The following is a 27624-nucleotide window of genomic DNA, read 5'->3' on the forward strand; positions in this document are numbered from 1 at the left end:
TTGTGCCCACAGAGTCCAGGGAGATATTCAGAACCAAGGAATTTCATACACATCAATCACAACCTAGCTTCTTGACAACCAACAAGCCAGTTAGCTCCCAAATTATACAGGGGAATGAGCAAGTCAAAACCACCATCCCACCAAACATACCAATTCCGCATGATCATAATCATTGAATCTCAAAGAATAAGTCTTGCATGAGTTAAGGCTTACGCTGGAGGACAGGGAGCATGACCAGGCCCAAGCTCAATACACTGGCCTGCCCCCTGCCTCAGATCATTTGACTTATAAAGCTTCACTGACTCATGCCCACGGTGTCTCCTGCGGGGACACAAGAGCTTCCCAGGTGCTGCGTGTCCATCCAGAGGACACAGGAATTACTATGCACAACAGCAGGAGCCCTGGGTCCCTAAGCATGTCTTAAGGAAGTGCCAGAATAAGAATCGCCCACCTGCTGCAAAGACCATGGAGCCTCCGGGTTCCAAGGCACAAGAGCTTGGTGGAGGGGATGCAGGACTGGGAACATCCCAACCGAGAACAGACAGTTTCCTTACTGAAGATGTGGCATGGAGGAAGAGGTTCCCTACTCAGGACTTGGTATGGAAGGTAAAGGTGGGAAGCCAGCCTTCCCAGACCTATGACAGAAGGGTCAGCCTCCTCCTTAAAGCCTTTTCAGTAAAAAAAAAAAAAAAAAAAAAAAAAAAAAAAAAGAAGGATTTTTTTGCAATGGCTTACTCCTGGGATAAAATGCAAAAGGCAAGAAAACTCCCAGGAGAAGCCCAGTCCCCTATCATCTGTGGAAAGCAGGGGCTTGCTTAAAGGTAGAGCTGGCTTTACCGGGACGCCCGAAGCTCAGAAAATCATGACAGCCGTTGGGAAGTTCCAAGAGGAGAGAATGGGGTGTTGGTGTGCAATAGGCAGCACCTGCCCTCAGCAACCCATTCCCTCCACAACCAAGTTTGAGAAAACTCAGCAGAAAGCACAAGTGCAGGCGCAGGCACAGCCTGTCCCAGTATCCTTTCAACTATGGGGTTCCCGCCTGTAAGGAGACAAATACCAGGTCCTGCCAGCAAGAAGCTGTCTTTGCTGGCCAAGGCCTTACTGGAAGTAACAAGGGCTCAGAAACAAGGACAGACAGCCCCAGAAAGTTGTGGCATTTGAGGACCAGCTACCACATCAGAAGTATCCCCTCTCCATGCCACACAGGAAGCCTGCACCCCACCCAAAAGCCACCTGTGGGCATTAGGCTGCCCAGTGGCCTCTGGCCACTCTCACGACTCCTGAAGTCATTGAGTGCAGAGATGTCTCTACTATTTAGACAGAAAACTTCTCCAGAATTTCCAGTGAGAGGGTTTTGGAGGGCATTTCCTACCCCAAAATAATCCCTTGTGAGGAATAAATATTTCTCTAATAAAGTGATGTCTGTTCTGTGTACTGTCTTGGGAGCATGGGTTTTGGGGAACTCAGTTCAGCTGTTACTGATTGCTTCCTTCGGCTTCTAAAAGGTGACCAATCTCCTGGACCTCTTGGGAAATATGTATCATGTGCCCCCAAAAGCCCCCAAAAGCCCATTCCCTCTCTGATGAAGTTTGAGGAGATGGGCTCTCTCTCCTGTCCCATGGCTTAGCCTTACTGAAAATGCATAGTAGCTCACACCTCTCCCCTCATTGAATATTTTACACCCTTTACAGCAAGTCGTATATATCTGAGGAGGATCAAAGACAGGTATAGTTTTCAGAAAATAATGATTAAGCCACTGTTGTTTCTTCACTGTTATTGTGTTACAGTAGCTTAATCATTACTTAGAAGTCAGTGATCAGAGGATCCCACAGGTGGGTGAACTCTGAATGGGAGTGTTTTGTGGGGGGGGGGGGGGGGCGGGTGTTGTCTGGGTTGATCTTAGGCTGGTTGGGGTAGGGTTGAACAAGAGCCTAGATGCTGCTTAAGAATCTGTCCTGTGAGTCACGTTAAACTTGACACTGAGGTTTCCACTGGAAGTGCTTCCCTTCTGTGGGTGTTTCTTCAGGCTGCTGGACTGAGGATGTTTTTGCAGAACAAAAGCATCACTTAGCTATTAGTGGTAGGAATGTTGACAAGGCAGCAACCACCTTCCAGGGTAAGACACCTTTGAAGAAAAGGTGAAAGAGGTACCTTGCTGGTGGAACAAAAGTTTACGTCTAATCATCCCCTTCTCAGGACCCTGTCACGCTCTCCTCCTTCCTCAGTCTGATCCAGGCACCACCACTTTGAGGCAGACTGGAATCTGGCACAGCCTACCGAAGCCTTATACCAAAAAAGCATGGTTCTGTTCCTTGAGTGTGCAAGCAATACCTGCAGGCTGTCGGGCATGGCATCCCCTTTGGGGGAAGGTGATCTTGGTGCCTGCCTTCCATCCACACTCGATGACAATATATAAGATACGGCCTTTACTATGGCTAGGAAGGCGGTATGCCACCTTCAATATTCATGGCCTCAGAGGAGCCATGGTAGCTCTTCCCCAGAAGACTTGTAACTTATGAACCAGTTGTCAGTTGTCAGATTCTGTATTTTTTACCAATCTTCGATAATGTAAAAGTACTTTTAAAATATTTAAGTTAAAACTACTGGAATAGTATTTTGCTGAAGAGCATATGCATTAATCCCCAATTGTCTGTCCGAGAGGAAGCATTACCCTGACACTCTGGGTCGGCCGGAAACTCGAGGGTTGTCGACCAAACTCCCCAGGCCGCTCCCAGCGGGGAAGGGAACCCTGCCTCTGCCCTCGTCCGCTCCTCTTGTCACCAGGGCATCCTCGTCAGCGCGGGCCACACTGCATCACAGAGCCAGTGTCCCAGCCTGCAGCGTCTTGTCCACGCCTGCGACCAGTCGTGTCCCCATCTGCCCAGCATGTGCGTTCAGACGCGGGTGAGTCCCAGCGGGCGGGCACCGCAGGAGGGTCCAGAGCAGCCTGTAATTAAAATTATTTAACAAAAACTGAGTGTCCATTTAGCAAACATCTTTTCAAGTGACTGTGGCCTTTCTGTAGAAATGTCACCGCCAAAGGGCACAGCAGAGCTCTGAGCGGAAGGCCTTCCACCGAGTGCACACGCACACTTGCACACTCAGGCACACGCAGTCGCATGTAGGGAGTGGCGGGTTCTCGGGAGAGGGTGTCGTCACTGTGTGTCCAGGCTTCAACATCACATTTGTAATTAAAACACTTTTAAAAGCGAAAAAAAAAAAAAAAGGATACAGATGTTTGGGGGCTTACCATGGAACTCCATGGAACACTTTTTTTTTTTTCTTTCTTTCTTTTTCGTTTTATTCTTTTTGAGGCAGGGAAGCCAAGTCGGCACACATTCCCACACTTCCAATCAGACTCTGGAGGGAAGGCAACTCCACCTCAGTCTGGGACTCAAAATCAGGTGAGTGTGCTAGAGAACACCTGAGGTAGTCTTCTGGACAGTCTCAGGACTGCTTAGTGCTAAAACAAAAAACCCAATGTCCATGACCTCTCTCACTACCACACTTGTAGCTTCTTGTCCAGGTTATCATTGACCCTACATAATTTGAATGTTGGGGTCACAGAAAGAATGCAGATTTGATGCTGTGGAGGCCCTGAGGGGGACAATAGTTGGGAAGGGGCCCTGGGCAGGGAAACTGAAGAGGGGATGAGGTGGTACAGGAGGATCTAACATCTATGCGGGCAGACCAGCCAGTAACCCAGCCTGCCTGTTCCTACGTAATCTCATTTTAGTGTCCATTATGGCCAATGCAGTGCACTTCGTGCCACCCTGTAGAGCTTATTACCGGCAATACTACTACCATCGGGAATACTATAGTCTGACATTCTTCTGTCCTTTTGCCTCATGCCCCTGTCCTTCCAGCTTATATGTCCCTGTTAATTATTCTGCTCCACATCATCCACTTTCCACTTCTTGCCTATCCAGCAAGACCTTGTTCTTCCTTTCCTCAATGATGGTTGTCAGTAAACAACATGTAAAAAGCACCAATCCAGCATAGGAAATAAAATCCATGCTACTGTAAGAGTGTTATCTGGTGACAGATGGTAGCTGCAGTTGTGGTGAGCACAGCACAGCATAGAGTTGTATACCTGACACTAATGTGATATTGCATCAGGCATTCTTCAATCAAAAAAAAAACCAAAACAAACAAACAAACAAAAAAAAACAGGCTCCAGTACAAGTGGACGACACTATCTAATTCCCTTCAGTCCTTCTTGTCTGGCAAAATCTTATCTCTCTGCCTTTTTTAGAAATGCCTTTCTGTATGTAAATGATTGTTGGATTAAATTTCCCATGTCAAAACTGAGTCTACTCACAACTGAGTCTACTGATGCCACATGAAATTCAGCCCCAGCACTACCTGGAAATCATTCATTCACTCCACAAATACTTATCCAAGACTTACTAACTTGAACAAAATAAATGGAGTTAGATCACTGTTTCCTTAGTAAATTCTCTCCTCAGTGTTCTCAAATCTAATTTATTTTATTTTATTTTTAATTTCATTTGAGAGAGAGCAGGAGCACAATCGGGAGTGGCAGAGGTAGAGGGAGAAGCAGGCTTTCTGCCAAGCAAGGTGCAGGATTCAATCCCAGGACACCAGGGTCATCACCTGAACAGAAGGCAGATTCTTAATTGACTGAGACACCCAGGTGGCCCTCAGATCTATTTCAAATTTCCTTTACTTTCCTCAAACTTAGGCCATCTTCACTTGTCCAGCAGATGTGCTGGAGCACAGCTCAGAGAGGAGCAAGAAAGCAGTGATAGAGCTTCTCACAAAATAAAACAAAACAAAAAACAAAATCCTTCCCAAAAAATCTCCCAATTCTTCATTTTCTTCTTCCTTCCTATTATATGGAAAGAGGTTTCCTTCCAAATCTTAAAGGAAATATACTTTCTGAATGTCTTTATTGAGAGAGAGCTAACTTCTAGTCTTGATGGACTGATCCACCCTTGCCAGGTCTCCTTCTGACCCATCCTCCCTGTCCTTATGAGGCACCCAACATCTTTTTTATTAATGGTTTTTACTACAGAATTGTTTAACCTTATCCAAGGGCACACAGAACAATACAACTTCCCACATATCCGCCACCCAACTTGCACTACTATCATTGGGCGGTTGTGATACACTGTGATTAAAGAGCAAAAGCCCAGTAAAACATCTTGCCATCCATCTCTGAGACATATGCTATGTGTCCACATCAAAGCTCTCACAATTTGTTGATCTTTATCACCTGTGGAACACACTTATTCACAACAGGTGTACACAGCATTGGTGACAAACAGGCACTGGGCTTTAGACGCTTTGGCAATCAGTTCTGCTCTGCCTTATAGTCAACCCTGAGGAGCCATTTGAGTAAATTCCTCAACCCCGCACAAGAAGTAATCTTACGGAGCAAATTCAAGGCAGAATTTCACTGTCCCTTAATCACTCAGTAACTGTAATATGCAAAAAGTATAGAAGAACACTGTATATGTTGTTAAAGACTTGACACTATGTGTTTTCAAATATTTAGAAGAAAAATATGTCCTGTTACTTTTCAAATAAACTACTGTGTTTCACCTTAAATCAAGTAGATAAAACACTACCCTCTCTGCAAAATGGCATTAAAAGTAAAAGATTAGATGAAAACTGCTCAATATCATTAAACATCAAAAAATGCAAATCGAAATGAATATTTGCCAAAATTTCACACCCACAAGGATGGCTAAAATCAAAAAGAATACAAATGTTGGTGGGAATGTGGAGAAATTAGAACCCCCACACAATGTTGGTGAGAATGAAAAATAGTACAGCTATTTTAGAAAACAATGTGGCAGTTGCTCAAAATGTTAGACATAGGGTAAACATAGGACCCAGCAGTTCCACGTCTTGGTATATACTCACGAAAAATGAAAACATATTTCTATACAAAAATTTGCAAACAAATGTTCATAGCTATCTTATTAAAAGGTCAAAAGATGGAAACAATTCAAGCATCTGTCAACTGAGAAATGGGTAAATAAAATATAACATATCCCTATGATATAATGTTTTTTTGGAATAAAAAAGACCGATCCATGCCACAACAGGGATGAACCTTGAAAACACATTAAATGAAAGAAGCCAGTCACTAATGGCTACATATGACTCCATTCACATGAAATGTCCAGAATAGGAAAATCTAGAAGCAGAAAGTGGTACATCTTAGAGGTGGAGGGAGGAGGGGCGAGGAGAATAATAGCAACAGGTTGCAGATTTGTTTCTCTTAAGTCATGACAACGTTTTAAAGTTAACTGTGGTGATGCATATACTGAAAATCAAGGAATTCTACATGCTAAATGAGTGAATTTTATGGTATGTGAGCTGTACTTCAATAAAGCTGTTAAAACAAAGGACTTAAAAATAAACACTTAAAGATGACAAGAAGGGGAGCATAAAGCCCAAAGGTTGTCAACACATTTTTGGAAGATGGAAATCTGGTGGAGGAGTGGTAACTGACTAGCAGAGCGAACAAAGTGCTGGCAAATCAATTCACACTGCAAAACCCAGGAGAGGAGCAACCTGGTGGCACTAGAGAAAAAGGAAATTATAATAATTATAATTATAAATATAAAATATAATTATAATAATAAAATTATTATCAAGCAATGTTGATCTTGAATTTTTGTTCTTTGTTGTTTGTTTTATATTGCATATAATTTCTAAAATCTTTTTTTTTTATTTTATTTTTTATAAACATATATTTTTATCCCCAGGGGTACAGGTCTGTGAATCGCCAGGTTTACACACTTCACAGCACTCACCATAAATGAAATCTTGCCATTTGCGACGACGTGGATGGAACTAAAATCTTTTTTTTTGAGTGGGGGTGCTCTTTGCCAATTTTGTAAAACCTTGTTGAAATGTTAGCATGTTTCAAATGTGCAGAGAAGATCCCACGTTTCTTGCGTTGGGACAGAACTTGAGACAACTGTTTTCAAGTTGGCACTGCACACATCTGGGGTTGGGATATGGTGGAGGCAGTAGCTTCTGGAATCAAAGCCAGAAATCTCAAAGGTTGGGTTAAATTCATTTTTAAAATGTATTTGAAAATAAAGTTGTGGAAAAGTTGCCTAGATGGTAAAGCCATAGATGGTAAAGCCATATACCCTTTATCCAGATGTACCTATTAAGATTTTTACCTGTTTATAATCTCTCTCTCCTTTTCTCCTTCCCCTTCTCTACACATAGGAAAACACATATATGCATACGAAAATTATGCATACATTCTTGAATATTTGAGAATACATGTCATGCATCACACACTTTCTCCCTGAATATTTCATAGTGTATTTCTTATGAAAAAGAATATTCTCTGATAGCACAGTTATCTCCTTTGGTAAATTTCACATTGATGTAAAACTTCTAACTATTCTCCCACTCAAATTCCATTTTTATCAATTTATCAAGTAATGTCCTCTGAGTGTGTGCGTGTGTGTATCTTTAGTTTCTGTTAATCGGGATCAGTTTCTCAGCCTCTTTTAGAACAAGGCCAGGTTTGAAAAATCAATTTGATATGCCATATTTATAACCCCTTCTCACATGGAAAGTTTTTGGGGTGGAGCTGATCTTGCTCAGAATTTAAAGGATGTTTTTATAGTTGTGAGTCCTAGGGGCCTACTTAAAAACAATTCCAGAAATTCAAAGATATGTGGAGGGATTTTTCTTAATGGACATATGTCCTGAGGTCAAGGGAGGGTATGTGAAGTGGGGCGGGCTAGAAGTGTACTTTCCTTTGGGAGGGACAATGGTGAAGCTGTGGACGCACGTTAAGAGAGGAAAAGAAGGCTGTCATTACTGGCAAACCCTCCTCATATGGGAGGGAAAGGATTGGGTGTCTAGAGCCAAGACTGATTCATCAGCGAGGGACTGTAGGCAAGTCAAGTAAGGAAATGATACAGGGCTTAATTTCAACAGTTTATAATCTAAATAATGAAGTCGTAAGGGTTCCGATTATTATATGACTAGGTAGCATAGGGAGAAGAAATAAATACATATAACGATCAACAAAAATGACATTATCATTTCACATTGGTAGAGATGACAATAAGGTATTTTGGTGAAAAGGTAGAAGCTATGTGGGAAAAACAGTTTTCAAGGAAGAAATAAACATAGGTGACATTCAAAAAACCAAAAGGTATTGCTAGGTATAGTTACAGTTGTGCTCATTAGTCATTATGCTAGAGGAGCCCACTTCCTAAATCAAGGTGAGTTTGGTCTGCTGTGATGCAGCACACTCGCTCTGTAAAATAAAGGAATCTTTAAAAGTTGGGGGGAAAGGGGGGACTTGACAGAGAGGGAAGAGGGAGCAGCAGGGAGAGACACTATACATGTGGAAGAGAACCTGTAAGGGCGTGAATCGCCTAAGAGGGATTTGGAGAAATGAAAGAATTACTAAAAGTTTTTTAGTTGTTTGCCTCAGTTCCATGGGTGTGTCGTGCCCTTGTCTCCCTCTTTGTCATGCTTTCTGTTCCTTGGTACAGGCTATTCTGCTTTCTCGTGCTTTTTAGTGAACTTTTGAATACTTTTTGGTATTCAATACTTTTTGAAACTTTTGAGGAGCTATGGGAATGGGGCTGCTGCTGAGTCTATTTCTGGTAGCTCTGTTACTATGAGGACCAGGTTGGGTTCCTGGTAATATAACCCATAAATAAATGGGAGGCCCCCATTAGTTTGTGATCCCAGGAGTTTCTCACTCTCATGCTAGCCCATATTCAGCCTCCAGCAATTTGTCAAAGTGTCTGTTTACGTGTTCCTACCAGGAGAGCAGTGTTGAGCCTCTAGTGCCTTCTGTTTCAGGTAAGCGAATCTTAGGTATGATTTTCTATACTGATACTCCTGGAAGATTTGAGGTAGTGGTTTGCCACTATGGTTCCAAGAAATGTCATTGATTTTTAGTCCATTCAGCATTTTGCTTCTTTCATAGACTGAAATGATGATTCCCAGGTTTTAGATATGGAGCCAAAAGTTGCCATTTAGAGAATGACTCTTTATTATCCTGTCCTTCTTCCCATACTTCTCAATGAGTTTGGTAGGGTCAGAGAAACACCTAAAATGGGAAGTCTAAGGAAAGAATAGACATTAACTCCTCTAGGAAAAGAGATCTGACAGGATGAAGGATTAAGGAAGCTCTAAGGTTGGGGTGCCTGGGTGGCTCTGTAGGTTAAAGCCTCTGCCTTCGGCTCAGGTCATGATCCCAGGGTCCTGGGATCGAGCCCAACATCAGGCTCTCTGCTCAGCGGGAAGAGCCTACTTCCTCCTCTCTCTCTGCCTGCCTCTCTGCCTACTTGTGGTCTCTGTCAAATAAATAAATAAAATCTTTAAAAAAATAAAAAAGGAAGCTCTAAGGTTTCTACTTGAAACTCATAGTCTATTCGGCTATGGTGGTGGGTCTTGGGTAAAATCCGAAACACAGGGATTCTGCAGTTTTGGATTGGGTTATTTGGAGAGTATGAGGACTGTGTAAGAAAACACGTTTTCCCAGGTCTTGATCATGAGTCACATTTCCATGTCAAGCATCACTCAATCAAGCCTGCCTTCATGTTGGGCTGATCAGGAGAACAGTGCTGAGCCTCTGAGAAGAGACTGGGATCTGAGCTATATTCTAGGATACAGGGTCTACCCAAGGGAGCACAGATGTGACTCTCAGGCTTTAGTTTATGTCCTCACTGAACAAAGAACTTCTGACTGAGAATATCAAGTGTGGACCTCCCAGACAAAATCCTCCTTTGTTTTTCAAAGTAAATACTGAAAATATTTTATCACCATAAAAGTTGAGAAAAGCAAAGAACACAAAGTTCTATAAATTAAATTCCTGGTATTCTTGGATAAAGAATGTCTCCATTTCTGAGAGAAGAGTGAGAGATGAGTACCCACCACTCATTCTTTTTGTTTTGTTCTAGCATCAGTGCAGAGACAAGAGGAGGAAAGGTGGGACTCTGAAAGGTGAGGTTCTGCCTATTCCACCTGAGCTCTCCTAGGCTGACCCTTCCTGTCCTTTCCATGAGGGCTCAGGTCCATAATCCCCGAGGATGCCAGCTGCCAGATACATTCCCTCTCAGAAAACAGAGGCTTCAGAGGAGAGGCTCATGGAAACACAGTCAGAGTGCAAAACCCTTCTCAGATTCCCGGCTCTGACCATGACTGAGCATGAAGCACTGATGGATCTGGACAATGGGTGCTGAGCAATAGGAGGCCATGTGAGACATTAAGATTCAGAACTTTGGAAGTTCTGAGACTTTCTGAAAGATCTGTGACATCATGGTTACTCAATTTCCTCCCTGAGGTAACCATTGACCTATGTTCCACATAAGGTGGTTTTCAGTATTACATGGGATAGATAATACATACAAAAGCCCCTTGTGAATGATCAAATAATGTAAGTCTTATTATTATCATTGATCATGTTACCTTGTATCCTAATTCTTGGAGCTCTCCAAGTCTAATTTACCAAGGATATTTTTAAAGGACACTCTATTCAGCCTCTTATAAGATCTCTTGCTTCTAACTTCATCATTCTCCTGGTTTCCTAGGGTAGAGAACTTGTCAGAAGGAGGGGAGGCAAGAAAGGGGCTTTCTCTTCTGTAAAGATGAGTAAACATTACCTTCTTTCCTGTACCCCTCTTTAAGCAGAGTCTATGTATTTCTAGGGCCTCAAGGAAGCCTGGAATTGAGGTGGGATGGAAAATTCTCAAGAGTTAGAATTTGAAAGTCTTGGGGATGTTGGTGGGTGGGGGGCAACCTTTGCCAGACCAGCCAGGGTCACATATGTTTGTTCAGTTTTGTACCTCCTGTCTCCCACAGCCCCCTAGGCTGGCGTCATGACACCATCCACTTTCATCAACTGTTATGTCCAGACCCCTTCTGTGGGGTGTGTAACAGCACAACTGCTGAGGTGAATTGGCTGCTGTTCCCAGAGGCCCTGGAAGATGCTACTCCTTCTCTGATCCCCTTGGTTTTACAGCTCCTGTGACTCACTCATCATTCACTTCATCTCCTGACTTCTCTACAGTTGCTCCAGGAGACCTAATACCAGCCTCTTTGTCTGAGCCTTTCCCCCAAACCCCCTCCATCTTCTCACCTAACCCAATGAGCCCTTTAGCTGACTTTTTCTTACTCTCTCCCCTGGGCACTCCCTGTCACTAGAGCCAAAAGCCTAGGATTCTTTATTCCCAGGGAACCACTCCATACTTCTACCCCTTCCTTTAACTTATTTCCTACCATATGATGCTCAGACAACCAGAGGCCACTTTACCTCTGAATACCATCTCTGCTCTTGACCCCACCATTTCACAGGGTATCAACGTCTTACCAAATCTGTCTCAGACATGGAATCCCACTGATTCATTTCCTTGTCATCATGCACCACCAACACCGTCTGTTTCACCACTGCCAGTCTGCTCTTTAACTGTGATTCAATCTAACTCGATTTCCATCTCATTGAAACCTGTTCCTGAGAAGTCATCTCCAGGTAGCCCTGGTGGGTTGTCTACTTATGTCCCCACAATCAGAGGTAGTGACTGTTCAAACCCATCAGCTTCAGAATTCTCCTATTGACAGGCCCATGCCAAGAACACATTCCTTTCCTCCCCACATTATCACACTCCGATTTTCAGCAAGAGCAGGTTTACCTCCATCAACTAGAAACCTATCTCTGGAGAGACTCTGCTACTAAGCACAAGGAGTCCAGTGGAATTTCTTTCCCTGGCCTTAACTCTCAGGCCCAGTTGGAGAGAAAAATGAAGAAGAGAATGGCTTTCCAGATATTAGAGAAGAAAGTAAAAGAGGAGGGGCCATTTTCCAAACAAATGTGGTCAGAGTACCAGTGGACATCTTTAGGGAATTTGTTGCATCTGATTGATGTACAGGTCACCACAGCCCTCAAAACTGGATGGGATATTGAAGGCAAACCAGAGCATTTGTTTGTCAACAGCTCCTCTATGTCAAGGCTTTGGCAGAAAATTTGCATCAGAAATATAGCCAGCTCTTCTGGGGTCTTCCTTCTTTGCACAGTGAGTCTTTAGTAGCCACTCTCCTGTTTTCTAGTAGTACTTCTCCACTAGAGTCTCACTTTGTCTTATTCAATGGAATTGATAATACCTCTGACATCAAATGCATCATATCCACCACTTCCTCATTCCCAAACATTTCCTCTCCATTTCTCTCATTGTACATTGTACAATGTACAATGTACATTGTACATTGCATTGTACACCCCCAATCCTCAACCTCTGTCCCCATCCCAGCCCCCACCTTTCACTCAGGTGAACAGCCATGCCCATTTTCAATCCTGCCACAGCAGATTCAGGGTTCCCTCCTTCTTCATCCCAGATTAGGGACTGTGGAGCATCTTTCCATAGATCTAGGAATGAATCAGACTCTCCTATCATGACTGAAAATCAACACCTGGGATAGCAAGTGTTGCAGAAGCAACAGGAAAGTTTGTGGGCTTTAGTCCCTGTGTTCCAGAATCCTAAAGAAATATTGTCCTCGAGCTTCCTACCTCCCGTTGGTTTGCCGGCCATCCCATGCCTATATACCAGTCTCCATCCTTCCTGGCCATTTTCTTATTATCTGTGAACCCCAGGAGACACTGGAGTTACATAGCCCATGGATGGTAATCCCATGCTGGTGCCTCCATGACTGTGGAAATCTAGATTCCCTAGCAGTGATGGAGCCTCAGCGTAAATCATCAGAACTCTCTCAGCAAAAAAGCAGACAAGTTCACTCACAATTCTCTGAGTTTCAGGGCCATAGTAACAAGGATCTAGCAAAGACTGAGTTGCATCTCCCCGGAAGATTCTATGAGAGGGTCCAAACAAAGTTCCAGCTAAAGTAGGATATGAGGAGGAATCTTGGGTATATCCTAGAGAAGAGTCCAGAAGACAGCCCACAAAGCATCTCAGAAAGCTACCTAGTGAAGGGTCTGAGGGCTGCCTTGGAGATAAGAAACTGTATGTGTCATTCAAGGAATCACTCAGGGAATTAATTATTAAATATCTCAAGGAAGGACACAGACCAGAATCAAATGAAAAGCATTCTTAGTTTACATATGAGGAAAAAGTTTCGGCAGATCACTGTGGGTAGGATTCCTATAGGTGTGTGCTATTCATGGCTGGCTGATGACAATACATTACCTTCCTCTGGGAGTTCCCAGACTACTACAGAAAACACAGATTCTAAAAAGACAATGGTGGGTAGGGTTTACAGTCAGAGCACCACTCTAGAGCATTCTTTTCTTGATCCCAGTACATGACAGGTGCTAGAGGCCCATATTATTAGATTTCGCATGAGTCAGAGGTGGGGTCTTGAATCCATAAAATTCTATATGTTGAGAGAAGCCAAAACATGGCCTCTCCTCCAATTTGACTTTCCCTCCTCAGCCATGCATATATTTCTGGGGTGGATTCCAAAGCTGACTTTTTTAAACCCCTTAAGGGAAGCTCTAAACCTTATTTGGGAAACAAGGTGAGAACAATAAAGTCAGTCCCCACTGTGGACATCCTCTCCCCGCTATGTCATCTGTGATCAGTGAAGGAAAGGGGGGCCTGAAGGCATCACACTCTGACACTGACCATAAGACTGCAGAGTGCATCCAGATAGCTGAGTGGAGCAGCCAGACTTTTCAGCCCCTTACACACAGCATCAGAGCTCAAGTGCAACCCAGTGAGACTGTACGAGACAACACACTGTGGCCCAGAGGTACCCACAAGGCAAGCTGGTGCTGGACAGGAGTCCATGCCTGAGAATGTGAATCCTAGTAAAAAAGTAGAAATGGAATAGGGCAAAGTGATGGTGGAGAAGAATTTAGAACATTTTGCCATATCCAACCTGTCCAGGGATATATTTGACACCAAGGAGCTCTGTACCCTTCAACCCCAATCTTGGGACACCTGGACAACCAGTGAGTTGGGAAGCTCCAAGATGATAAATGTCAACATGAGCAAGGTAGAAACTTCCCTGACCATGGAACACCCCTCACCAAATATACTGGTTCCCCAAGATTCTTAACTATCAGACCTGAAAAGACAGATCCTGAGTGAGTGAAAGTTTAAACTGGAGAGTGAGGAGCATAACCAGGCTCAAGGATGTCCCACTGACATGCCTCTTACTTCAGATAGCTTGACTTCCAAGGCTTCCCTGACTCAGTCCCAGAGTGTGTGCAGTGGGGACATGGAAGCATCCCAGGTGCTGCACGTCCAACTGAAGGACAGCACAATTAGCACGGAACAGCAGGAGGAGTCCTTGGACTCGAAGCTGGCCTTCTATAAGGGCCAGCCTACGAATTTCTCACAAAGTAAAAGTGCAAAGAAAGTGAGACCTCAGGATCCCAAAGCAAGAAAATGCAGAAGTGAGGACTCATGAGTAGGGACCTCTGCAGGCAGAGAGGAGAGACTCCATCTTGAGGACAGAACATTAGAGAGTGCTTCCTCAACTCTGTCACAGAACGAATAGTTTCCTCTTGAAAGTTACTTCAGAAAAAAATGAGGCAATTTTCAAGAGGAAACTTTTGTGGATAAATTCCAAGAAAAATATCACATGGCATCAAGAATGTCCCCCTCAAAAAGCTAAGTTCATGTCCACCTTACTGCAGCACCAAGACCCAGTTGAAAGAGTAGCTGCTTTTGGGAGTGATCAGCCTCCTGAAGCTCATAAGCTCACTTCCTTTGGGAATGTCCTAGAAGAGAAGCTGACACATATGTACGGATCTGAGGCCTCAGAGTTAAGTCAGCAGCAGGAGGAACTACAGGTCTTGACAAGAGACCTCCCTCCACTCTGACCCACAACAAAAGAAACCGTCAAGTTTCACGTACTGCAGCCAAGAAGCTGCTTGTGCTAACCAGAACCGTCTTACAAGTGTCAGACACAACAGCGATGGGGTCAGACATCCCCAGAAAGCTGAAGCCTTCAAGGATCAACTATTAAGCCAGGGTCAACCCCCTTCTTCTCTGCCCTCTGGGGAGTCTGTGCCTCATCCAAGCTTCACCTGTGTGCATCAAGTATGCCAGGTCCTTTGGGCCACCAGGGGTGACCCTGACAAAAGTACTGTGTTTAGCGATTTGACTCTTCTACTCAAGCAGAAAATGCTTCTCCAGCACTTCCAGGGAGAAAAATTTCTCTAAGGAAATCATTCAGTTTATTGAGAAAGCTTCACAATTTTCATGACAATATATCCTTTGATGAGAACAACCTTCAGCACAACCAAGAATATTAATCCTCCTCAATAAATGTTTCTTCTAATAAAGAGTTTCTTCTGTGTGCTGCACTGGGACTGGGGCTGGGGCTTGTGCTCAGGGAAAGGAAGCAGTGCGTTCAACTCTTCGTAGTTAATGCTTTGGGCTTCTACAAGTGCACCAGTCCCTTGACAAAGCCTGACAGTGGCCTTCTCAGTTTTATCCTGGGGTCCTTTATTTGGTTCTGCTCTGATGTCCTGTATTTAAAACATTTACATTTTTGGGGGTGCCTGGGTGGCTCAGTGGGTTAAGCCTCTGCCATCGGCTCAAGTTATGATCTCTAGGTCCTGGGATCGAGCCCCACATCGGCCTCTCTGCTCAGCAGGGAGCCTGCTTCCTCCTCTTTCTTTCTGCCTGCCTTTCTGCCTACTTGTGATCTCTGTCAAATAAATAAATAAAATCTTTAAATATTTACTTTTTTTTTCATAAAAACTGTAATGTACTTACTCTGAAAACCTTCAGGCCTTTACAAATAGTGAAAAAAACACTTGAAGTCTAGAACTTGATTTAAACTCTCTTTCACCTGCTCCCAAACTATTTATCAGGTAGGATACTATGTCAGCTAGGCCTCACCTCCTGGAGGCTACTCGGGCCCAATGATACCATTTCAACATATGAATATATGGGATAGTCTTTGAGCACGAAGACCGAGCTCTCAGGGATGTTGCCAGGGACATTGTCCTATATGGTGCCTGCCTTGCCAGACATGCAACATTTACCCCAAGGTTTCAGTAATTGAAGGGTACTTTAATTATCTATTGCTGTTTAATAGATATTCCAACATTTAGTGGGTGAAAAAATACATACTTATTATCTCATGGTTTTTGTGGACCAGAAATTTGGGTGAGGCCTACCTGGATTCTCTGCTTCAAGGTTGCATTTAAGGTGTCAGCTGAGGCTACTACATTCTCATCTGGAGGCTTGACTGGGGAAGAACTAACTCCTGTACTCATTCACATAGTTGCTGGCAGGATGTAGTTCCCCAAATTCTGTTGGAATGAGATCCTCAGTACCTTGCTGGCTCTTGGCTGGATCTGGCTGGTTCCTTATCATTTCGGCTTCTCCAGCATGGCAGCTTACTTCATCAAAGCAAGGAGAGAGTTTGCAAACAAAATAGAAGTTACAATCTTTTGGAAACCAGTAATGGAAATGACATCCTATTACCTTTCCTTTATTCTATCACTCAGAGGCAAATCACTAAGTCCAGCCTATGCTTAAGGGGAGGTATAATTACACAAGGGTGTGAACATCAGAAGTGGGGATGATTGGAATCTTCTCAGAAGTCTTCCTAATGCAAGGGTTTCTTCTTGGACAACTTCTTCAGTTTGCTGAAGCAAAAGTGGCCAAAGGTGCCATGTGGATCTTTGTCCTCTTCATGTCAAAGTCATCAAGATCAAAATTGCTTAATGGCTAAATGAAGTGGCACCTGTTAAGTAACCATCAAAGAGATTGGAGCATCCAAAGGAAGGAAGGAAAGGTGACAAAGAGAGGTCAAGGTAGTTTGGGTTTATCCTGAATGGTTAAGTAAAATAAACCCTGAGAACCACCTGACTTACCAGTATTCAAACTGGGGGGTGGGACGGGAAGCTGGTCTAATATGGCTCATCTGGCTCTACCACAGTCTCTCTCTTTTGCCCTAGCTCTCAGACCATAGGTGTGTAGAAGTAACCTTCAGCTTCTGTAGACTTAGCCAACATTATAGAGGAAGGGGACCCTACAGGTTGTAGGGCTTAATTTCTGTTCTTGTTAATATATTTAATATAGCACATTCATCATTTCAAATTTAATTCTCTTAACTTGAACATCAGAGAGAATGGGTCACTCAACTATTGGAAAAGGCAGTACTAAGGATCTTAGAGCACATACTCCCATTTTGTGATATTTTCCACATACCTATGTGTTGAAGGCTCTGATGCCTGGGAACTCTGTCACACTCAGGCACCCCTGTTCTTTCTGTGATCCCGGGGATCCTGAGATCACACTGCCCCACCTGGGATTCTGCCTGCTTCAGCACCAAGGCATCTTTCAGACAGGGACATCCCTCACTGGAGCTGACTTCTAAAAGTACTGATTTTGTGCTCTGCTACTCTATCACTTGCCTATAGCCTGCTGATGGATGCTCCCTCCCCTCCATGGGATTCCCTCTTTTGTACCTCCTGCCTGGCAGAACATGGTCACTTTTCTGTTTGTAGAGTTGCAGGTATTCTTTTCTTTGATCTCCCCTTGATTTCGTAGGAGGTTCAAATGATTTGATAGCTATCTAGCTGCATTCCTGCAACCTGACAAAACTAAGGTCTCTTACTCCTTTGCCATCTTGGACTGCAATCTCAATGCCTATTTCTTAATCCCCTCTCATAGAAGGGCAACCTGAAGGACAGAGAAGGTATTATATATTTAGTGGGCTGGCATGAAAGTGGGAGCCAGGGATGGAGAGCTCCCTTATACTGTGAGGACGTATTTGGATGTAAATGACAATAAATATAACTTAACTGACTTAAAAAGGAGAATCTGTTGACATAGGTACCTGAAAAAGTCTGGGAATAAGGTTGGACTAAGGTATGAGGGTTCATGCTGGGGCTCAATCGATGCCTTCAAGATTCACTTTCTATCCGTTTCTTGGCATTCTGAATGGACTTTCTGTCAGACAATTAAAAAAAAATTTTTTTTCCTTTTTGCTTTTTTTGGTTTCTTTCTTTCTTTGCTTGCTTTCTTTCTTTCTTTCTTTCTTTAGTTCTTTCTTTCTTTCTATATATATTTATTTTTATTAACATAGAATGTATTATTAGCCCGAGGGGTACAGGTCTGTGAATCATCAGGCTTACACACTTTTCAGCACTCACCATAGCACATACCCTCCCCAATGTCCATAACCAACCACCCTCTCCCTACCCGCCTCCCCACAGCAACCCTCATTTTGTTTTGTGAGATTAAGAGTCTCTTATGGTTTATCTCCCTCCCCATTCCATCTTGTTTCATTTTATCCTTTCCTACCCCTCAAGCCCCCCACATTGCCTCTCAAATTCCCCATATCAGGGAGATCATAGGGTAATAGTCTTTCTCTGATTGACTTATTTCCCTCAGCAAAATACCCTCTAGTTCCATCCACATCATTGCAAATGGCAAGATTTCATTTCTCTTGATGGCTGCATAGTATTGCATTGTGTGTGTGTGTGTATACACACACAGACATACTTCTTCTTTATCCATTCATCTGTTGATGGACATGTAGGTTCTTTCCATACTTTGGCAATTGTGGACATTGCTGCTATAAACGTTCAGGTGCACGTGCCCCTTTGGATCACTACATTTGTATCTTTAGGGTAAATTCCTAGTAGTATGATTGCTGGGTCATAGGGTAGATCTATTTTCAACTTTTTGAGGAACTTCCATGCTGTTTTCCAGAGTGGTTGCACCAGCTTGCATTCCTACCAACAGTGTAGGAGGGTTTCCCTTTCTCTGCATCCTCTCCAGCATCTGCCATTTCCTGACTTGTTAATTTTAGCCATTCTGACTGGTGTGATGTGGTATCTCCTTGTGGTTTTGATTTGTATTTCCCAGATGCCAAGTGATGTGGAAGACTTTTTCATGTGTCTGTTGGCCATTTGGATGTCTTCTTTGCCGAAATGTCTGTTCATGTCTTCTGCCCATTTCTTGATTGGATTCTTTGTTCTTTGGGTGTTGAGTGATTTTGGATACTAGCCCTTTATCTGATATGTCATTTGCAAATATGAGAAGAGGATTTCTGAATACATTCAAAAGTTCTAAAGAAGTCCTCTTTTTAATCTCCAGACTTTTTTGACTTTTTTAATCCCTTAGATTAAAAGTGGAGGGGATAATCAGCTGAAGTTACTTTAAAAAAATAATAACTTTACTTAACTATAACTGACATAGAATAAATTACACACATTTAAAGTGTACAATTCAAGTTCTGACATATACAAATACATGTATATACACACACCCATGAGGCCATCACTACAGTCAACATAATGAACATGTCTATCACACTGAAAAGTTTGCTCATACTCATTTGTAATCTTTCCCTTTCCCTCCTGGTCTTTCTATAAACCAATGATCTGCTGTAACTATAGATTAGTTGATTTTCTAGATTTGTATATACATGGAATCTTTCAGTATATACTGTTTTTTTATTGAAAGATATATATGCCATAACATTTCTCATTTTGATCCTTTTGAGTATATACTTCATTGGTATTAAGCATATTCACAAGTGTGTACTACTATTTTTTATATGACTTGTTTCATTAGAGTACTTTGAGATTCATTCATTTCAATGTTCAATAGTTCACTTCTTTTTATCACTGAATAGAACTGCATTGTATGACTTGTTTATTTATTCACTTATTAATGGGGATTTTGGTTGTTTCCAGTTTGAGGTTGTTACAAATAAAGCTGCTGTGAATATTCAAGTATAAGTCTTTGTAAAGACAATTTTTCATTCTACTGTGCAAGTACAAAGGAGTAAAATGGCTGGGCCACATTTTACTTTATAAGATACTGCCTGTTTTTCAAAGTCCGTATAACGTCTTATATCCCCACCAGTGGTGTGTGAGAGTTCTAATTCCTATACATCCTCACCACTGTCTGGTATGGTTAGATGGTTAGATTTGTTTTTTCTAGTCTCTCAAATAGTTGTATAGTAGCATTTTATTGTGTCTAAATAACTTGAAAATGGTTTGATCCTTTCAGGTCCTGCTTTTAAGATTTGTTAGATGAGGAGTGCCTGGATGGCTCAGCGGGTTAAGCCTCAGCCATTGGCTCAGGTCCTGAGGCCGGGATCATAGGATTGAGCCCCACATCAGGAATCCCTGCTCAGAGAGGGGCCTGCTTCTTCCTCTCCCTCTGCCTGCACCTTGTCCTGCTTGTGTGCACTCTCTCTCTGTCAAATAAATAAATAAAAATATTTAAAAAAAAAAAAAAAGATTTGTTAGGTGGAATCAGAATAATGGTCAGTCTAGGGCTAATCATTCCTCAGTGCTGAACTATACATTTTGAGTGCTCTATACAAAGTCTCATATATCATGAGGTTTTCCAGAGAGGCTGGTGGAACAGGCACTATGCCCAGCCTCCCAGAAAGGAAGGTAAAACTGATCCCCATTATTCTTTCTTGGCAGAAAGCTGAAGACTTCAACTGGCTTTTGACCATCCTCTTTAGTAGTTCAGGCCAAGCAGATTCACACCTCACTATGGAAGGTGAGAATAAGAGGCATCTATTTTCTTGGGTGTTCAATCAAAACAGAACAGAAAACCTCACTTAACATGTTACTACATGTATAAAGGATCGTTCCCTGTGTGTTTTGTTTGGCTGAGCTTCCATAAATAATTTCATATGACCACAGCACAGGGTGATGGTTCTCTAGGTAATGATGATATGTCATGTGCATCCAGTTTATTCTGTCCCATAACTTTTCACATATACAATGACTCCAATATATTTGATAAATTTATGATTCAAACTTGGATAAAATGAGTGTGATTAAAAAGTAACTCTTGAATTGGGGTGAAAGGCATGTTTCTGGATTCATTTAGGCCTGGGCTTAAATCCTGGCTCTTCACCTACTCTTGTTAAGAATTAGGAAACTAACTTAACTTCTCTGAACTGTCAGGACACCAAGTTGCTTGCAAGTAAGGAAAACAGGTTCACAATTAATAAGTTAAATATAATGACATAATGTAATAAAATGTATATATGTATATCATACATTTCCATATAATGCATGTAATGATGCAAAGCAATTAAGGTACAACATAATTAATATATTAACATATTTATTAATATATTATATATTGATATATTTTTAAGGATTATTATTACACAATGGGATAACTTCTTATCACAGAGACTAAGGCAATCCATAATCTCCTGAAACATGGACATTCTAGAACTGTAGAAACTTAGCAGTAAGTCTATATGAGAAACACCTCTCTAGCACTAAGGTTTATAGGTTTAAACATAAGGGTAATCCAAAGGTACTCCAGCAATTTCAACTCTTCTCTCTTTTAATGATGAGCAAATGAAAGATTATTCGATTAAAAAATATATTAGAAAAGATTAAATGATTTGTCATTATTACTAAACTGTTTGTACTTGAGTAATCTGGAGAGTTCAATCCTGCAAGCCATCTTGCCTTTTAACTTGACTATTGGGTTTCCTTTGCTGACTTTCTCACCTATAGAATGAGGACGAGTGGTACAACATGTTACTATTATGGATATTCAACACAATAATTCCTATAGGGACACCTGGGTGGCTCAGTTGTTAAGCATCTGACTTCTGCTCAGGTCATGATCTCAGGGTCCTAGAATGGAGCCCCACACTGGGTTCCCTGCTCGGGGGGAAGTCTGCTTCTCCCTCTGTTCCTCCTTTACCTCTGCCCCTGCCTTACCACTATCCCTCCCCCACTGACCATGCTCTCTCTCTCAAATAAATAAAATCTTAAAAAAAAAAGATAATTCATATAAAGTTCTTAGCATGGTACCCAATAAATATAGGCTATAATTACTTTACATACACTGAGGCATTCACACAGCAGTGCTTTAGATCAAGGTAAACTGAGAGCTTTAAAGTTCTTGCAGTGGGATCATCACAAGCTATAGACCAATTCAGTTGCTTCAAATAAATAACCACAGATTAAATAAAGTACCTTCAAAGGTTATGTACCACATTGTTAGCCTCTTAAAATTGTGGAGTGATATTTATCTGTTTCAAGTAAAAATGTATTCGGGAGTCATTGTAAAAAATAACTAGTGTAATCTTTTTTATTTTACATACTAACTGAAGTCTGAGAAAACCATTGAGAGGACCCAAAATTATCAAGAAATTTTATATTTTTATATTCTGGATTCTTCAGATATGGTTGAAGTCATAATTTCCCAATCAGAATCTAAGTTTCTTGAGACTATATTTGTTGCTTATTATCACTTATTACTTGTAGGTTAACAAATAAATAAACGTGTGCTAAAATAACCAGATCCCAGACACCTTCTTCTTTGCTCCATCTTAAAATATGAGTTGTTAGTAGAAAGAAAAAATCCAAAAAATAAACAACAAAAAAACACCGATTACCTAATTATACACCTCTATATTTAAAAGTGAATTTGAAGCAATAGGAATTATTATACCAGCAATTTGCTCTTTGGCACTTCAAACTGATTCCCATCCTTCTAGATTAATCTGGGTGAAATTAAAATTAACTATTTTGATCCTACTTCACTTATCCTTATCTTACCCCATCCTTTGATGGATTATCTATCCAAGAAGTTTTCCCTTTCCTTATGTACTCCAGCCTTTACTGATCTCCCTCACTTTCAGAATCCTAAAACACTCATGCTCTGTTACACAGTAAAAAATGTCTCCAATATGTAGGTATTTTTCACATTTCAAAGTTGCTGTTCTGAGAAAGAAAAGCCCTAAAATTAGGGTGAAGCCCTGGGTTCAAACCCTGGTCTCACTAAATAGAGGCTAACGGGACTTGCTACTTGACATTTCTCTATCTCAATTTCCTTATAGGTAAAACAGGGATTATGTTTTAAAATTCTGTATCTTGCCATGGTGCCTGAAAAATGGAGTATTAATTGCTTCTTGAGTTGACTGATTCAGTGAGTGACTGATAAAATTCTCACCAATAGTAAAAATGTTTTACTATTTATTTATTTATTGTGGATGATCCCACAAAATTCCACAATACAAAGTGGATGGCCTATAAAGTTTTCTTTATGTGGCTAGTGTGTTGACATATATCACATAGGTACAGAGTTTCTTGTCCTGATGCCCATGGACTTCAGGAGAATAATGCATACCTGAGACGATATGAAAAATTACATGTGTGTACTCACACATGGATCTGACGGAGAGGAGAAATCAACAATGTTGAGAACCATAGTTCTTCTTAGACAATACAAAACCAGAAGTGAGAGAGTGGAATAAGGAAGGGGAATAATCAATTCAAGGTGCCAAAGGAGTTGATGAGGGGGGAGCAGGACTGTTGGTCAAAGAAACAGTGGGTTGACTACTAATCTAGCTCTGGTTTAGTCCAGGCCTAACTAGTCTAATGAGTCCACGATCCTTCTCTAATTGGTCTACTCAGTCAACCTTGCCTTGTCCACAGTGTCCCTCCTCCCCACAACAGTGCCTAGAATAGGAATGCACCAATTAACTGCTAAGAATTTCTTTCAGTTTTCTTACCTTATAAAATGAAGCAGATTGAGTAAAATTATCTTTAAGGTTCCTGCCAATTAGAAAACTCTTTTACATTTGAAGCTAATTATTTTACATTTGAAGCTAATTATTTACATTTGAAGCTATAATTATTTTATGGGAAACAAACAAACATGGAAACTGCTTTTCCCCATGGAGGGAGAATCACAATTCAGCCTCCTATTCCAGGCTCACACTTAACAAGCTTGCTTCTCACTGAAACTCACCTCCATCAAGTCATTCCTCAGAAAGATGATTTTCATTATTCTGGTCATTATTCTTTAAAGTAAACTACTGAAGACAACTTCAAATCCCTGCTTTCTCCTGGGGCTTCCGACGAGGGGCAGGTAACAGATCAGTGCATTAACAAATCAGTATTAGTTGAAGAGTTACTCCTCTCACAGCCAGGCTTTTAACAGGCCTGGATTTAAATGGCATTGCTTTCAAGCACATTTCCTTCATCAGTATTTGAAATTTCAAAGAGCAATCTATGTCAAGGATCTGAATATTAAAATACAGGAGACCTTTGGAAATGCAATTATTGTTTTCTCCTATAGATAATTAGCAACTGAAAAAAAAAGTTGCTTTGGGTGAGATCCTCTGGGAAAATATCACTGAACCCTACTGACATGCTTTGAAAGAATTAGGTGTTCAAACTACCAACAAGGCAGCCTGGGCTCTGTGGTGCTGTTCCAGGATTGGTGATGGCTCTGTACCAGATGAGCTTCCCAGTGTAACCTCATCAGCCCCCTTTCCACCCAAATATCCACATGAACTGCAAAACACTCTATACAACACGGGCTTGGGGCTACAGCCCACTGTAATGAGACAGTTCCTTCTGGTGCACACAAAGGAGCATTTGAAGAATCAAACTTACATGCTTTCACTGGGTACTCCTCTCAAAAAACTCAAGACAGTTGAAATTGCCTTTAACTAGTCCTGAAATGATAAATACTGCAGCACAAGGCATTGGTTTGAGTGAATATGAAGGAATTTTTAACAGTTTTAGCTGTTCAAAAATGAAATCAGATGCCTTTAGGGTTGTCTATTAACCAAAGTTGTTCGAGCAAGCCAGACAGTCTACTATGGATGGGATTCTCACAAAACTTGGGGAGCTCATTTTTCAAGGTTACCAGAGCTTTGGGTTTCAACCTTTCTCTAAAGCAGACCTCTTGTTAATTTGCTTCATGGCAGTGATGTGGAAATTTTCAGACACAAAGAGGCAGACAATCTCACATAGTATTTATCCTCTAAAATTTGATACCAAATATTTTTTATGGTTAGCCCACCATACTTTAGTCCTCTGTGGGACTCTTCCATGGGCTGAGTATCCCTGGGCCCTCTGGCATGTGTTAGTACCTCCATGATTGGACAAATGGAAGAGACATCATGACTTCTTAGTCCCGACGTTTTCCCCAGAAGGAAAAAAAAAGTGTTATATAATTCTACCAGTGCATAACATGCCCCCTTTAGGAATTTCCCCCAAAATCCCCATCACCCTTTCAAAGAAGGAAAATGAGCAATATTGTTGAGTACCAGGAAATACAATAACAGCTTCGGATACCTTCATTTCATTCAAATTTCATTCATAAGAATAACACTTTGAGGTAGTTTCAGTATGTCCATTTAACAAATGAGAAGTCTCAGGCTTTATTTAGAGTTTAAGTCAAATGCACAAGGTCACACAACAAATAACACAAAAGCCAGAATTCAGACTTCCTTCATTCAGATGCTCCACCCCTGACCTATCTAGAACTCTAGCATATAAAAGGGTGGTCATAAACCAGGAAACAAGGACCTGTGCATCTTTATTCTAATTATGAAATTATTCTTTCAGTAGGCTTTGCAAGGGAGGTATCATTAGAGTGCAAATAACCTAAAATTCTTTTTCCCTGAAAGCTGAAGTGAAAAGAATGTGGGAGAGTGGGGCACTGAATCGTCAGGGAACAGCTCAGCTAAGGAAAGCTCATCCACATCAATCAGCTCTTGGAGTCAGTGCCCTAAGAGAGAACTGACACGAAATTACACAAAAAGTTATGCGGCTCAACACACTGAAGCTCTTCTTGGGAAGAAAAATCATCTTTCATCCTCAGCTGACCCCAAGAAGAAAGGGGGCAGAATAAAACCTGGGAGATGACAATCTGAGGAACTGAGGTGGGGTTTTGGTGCAGTGGGAGTGAGCACGAGATGTGTTTAAAAAATGGAACATCTGCATAGATTCTGCTGAAGTTGAAATGAATGTCTCTTGTTCAGCTAGTATTTCAGGGGCTCCTGTGTGCTCCTCGTGGGGGAAACGGTGCCCAGATCAATGACCTAGCATCAGAGCAGCTAGTGGTAGAACAGACTACAGAGCAAGACATACCGGCAGACCAGACTCACAGGTAGTTTTGAACATAAGACCTCTGTTCTTGTGCTGGCTGAAGACTCATGAATTTCACAGAACTACAGCTGGGAATTGAGAACCAGAGAAAAAAGGAATGGGGAATATGCAGCATTCAGTGATAATGTCTTGATGGTATTCAGAGGAGAGCTTTTGATATTCTCGATTAAAGCATTAGGGGGAAAAACGAAAACTTGGCCTCTATCTCACACCACACACAAAAGTTAATTTAAGAAACTCTGATGTTTTTAGAGGAAAACATAGAACATAAAAAATGAAAAATTGTCTTGAATAGGACACAAAAAGTACTAACCACAAAAGCAAAAGCCAGGCTCAAAATGATGCATATTCTCTCTGATGCCATGTCTAATTCAAGCCCTCCTCTTCTCGTGAATTTTTTGGGGAGGGGAGGGAGACACACAAACACACACAGTGATTATCTCCTTTCTCTCAATTCCTGTTGTAATTATGTCTGAATTATCTTAAAATTATCACACAGTGCTATCATACTGATTGTGTAGAGTTACTTATTGTCTGTCAGCCATGGTATGCTGGTAAGAGTTTAGTAAGGGGCTCTCTGGAGTAAAAAGCCCTGATCTGTAATCTTTGCCAATTTCTGTGGTGTAAATATTCCACCGTGGCCTATCTCAAGCCATCAACACGAAGTAACTAGATGTAGTGTTGGAAAGAGACCCATACGACTGTGCGTGAGCCAGCACAGCTGGTTGCCACGCATCCCTGGTTGCCTGTCTCCCCAGTGAGTCTGAAAGCAATCCCTGGTGGTCTAATTGAATTTAACATGCTTCCTCAGTTTCCTCATTTGGTATAAGGGGGTAAACATACTTAAGAGAGTAACTTCCTCAAGGATAATTCATTCTAAAGCTCTATTTGAAGTTTAAGAAATTAGAGTGGATATTTGCCCAATGTATCTCCAGCAGCCATAATCTTTTTCTAGAAATAGCCTCCGTTTTCTCTTTTGGATCCATCCATTCCTCATTTTCAACTCATGGTCCTCAGGTTAAGTTCCCAGCCCACCTCAGGCGTGGGTCATATGACCAAAACCAATTTGCACACCACATTCTCTCATCACAGTGATTGGTTCACAGGATTCCCATGTGATCCAATAACAAAAATAAGAAGCAGTGAGACCTTTGCTGAAAATGCTGTCACATAACTTGACATTTGTTACCGGGACTTGAACCAAAGGAATCAGGAGCTACCAGCATTTCCACCTTGCCACCATGTGGAGCCTGTGAATAATGCAAACCCAATAGAAAGAGAAAAACTAAATGATGAAAATGTTTGAGCTTTAAAGTCAGAAATGCCAAAATTTGCAAAGCTTTAGCCTCGGACCTTTTATTTAAGTAAGCCAATAAGTCTCCTGTTTTCTTTTTTTTTATTTATTTGACAGACAGAGATCACAAGTAGGCTGAGAGGCAGGCAGATAGAGAGAGGTGGAAGCAGGCTCCCCACTGAGCAGAGAGCCTGACGCGGGGCTCGATCCCAGGACCCTGGGATCATGACCTGAGCCGAAGGCAGAGGCTTTAACCCACTGAGCCACCCAGACACCCTGTCTCCTGTTTTCTTAAACTAATCTGTGTTGGGTTTTCTCTGACATACATCAAAAAAAACTTTCAGACTGATATAGAAACATATCCTGATTAATAAACCCTCTATGTTATTAATGCACTGGGAACTATTAGCAAAAACTCATAGCATGAAAATACTTTTCTATAAAGCATTATTTTGACAGTTTCTTACAAAGT

General features: G+C 41.7%; 1 long non-coding RNA gene and 1 pseudogene across 1 annotated transcript in view; one reads left to right on the forward strand and one right to left on the reverse strand.

Moving 5' to 3' along the window:
* Positions 1–27624, forward strand: part of LOC125082941 (spermatogenesis-associated protein 31D1-like) — an 894603-nt pseudogene that overhangs the window by 6158 nt on the left and 860821 nt on the right.
* Positions 17573–27624, reverse strand: part of LOC125082854 (uncharacterized) — a 571692-nt gene continuing 561640 nt past the window's right edge. The window contains exon 3 of the long non-coding RNA XR_007122121.1: positions 17573–17627. This is a non-coding gene — a long non-coding RNA (uncharacterized LOC125082854). The remainder of the gene's footprint in view (positions 17628–27624) is intronic.

Source organism: Lutra lutra, chromosome 13 (genome assembly GCF_902655055.1).
Source record: "Lutra lutra chromosome 13, mLutLut1.2, whole genome shotgun sequence".
Lineage (NCBI taxonomy): Eukaryota > Metazoa > Chordata > Mammalia > Carnivora > Mustelidae > Lutra > Lutra lutra.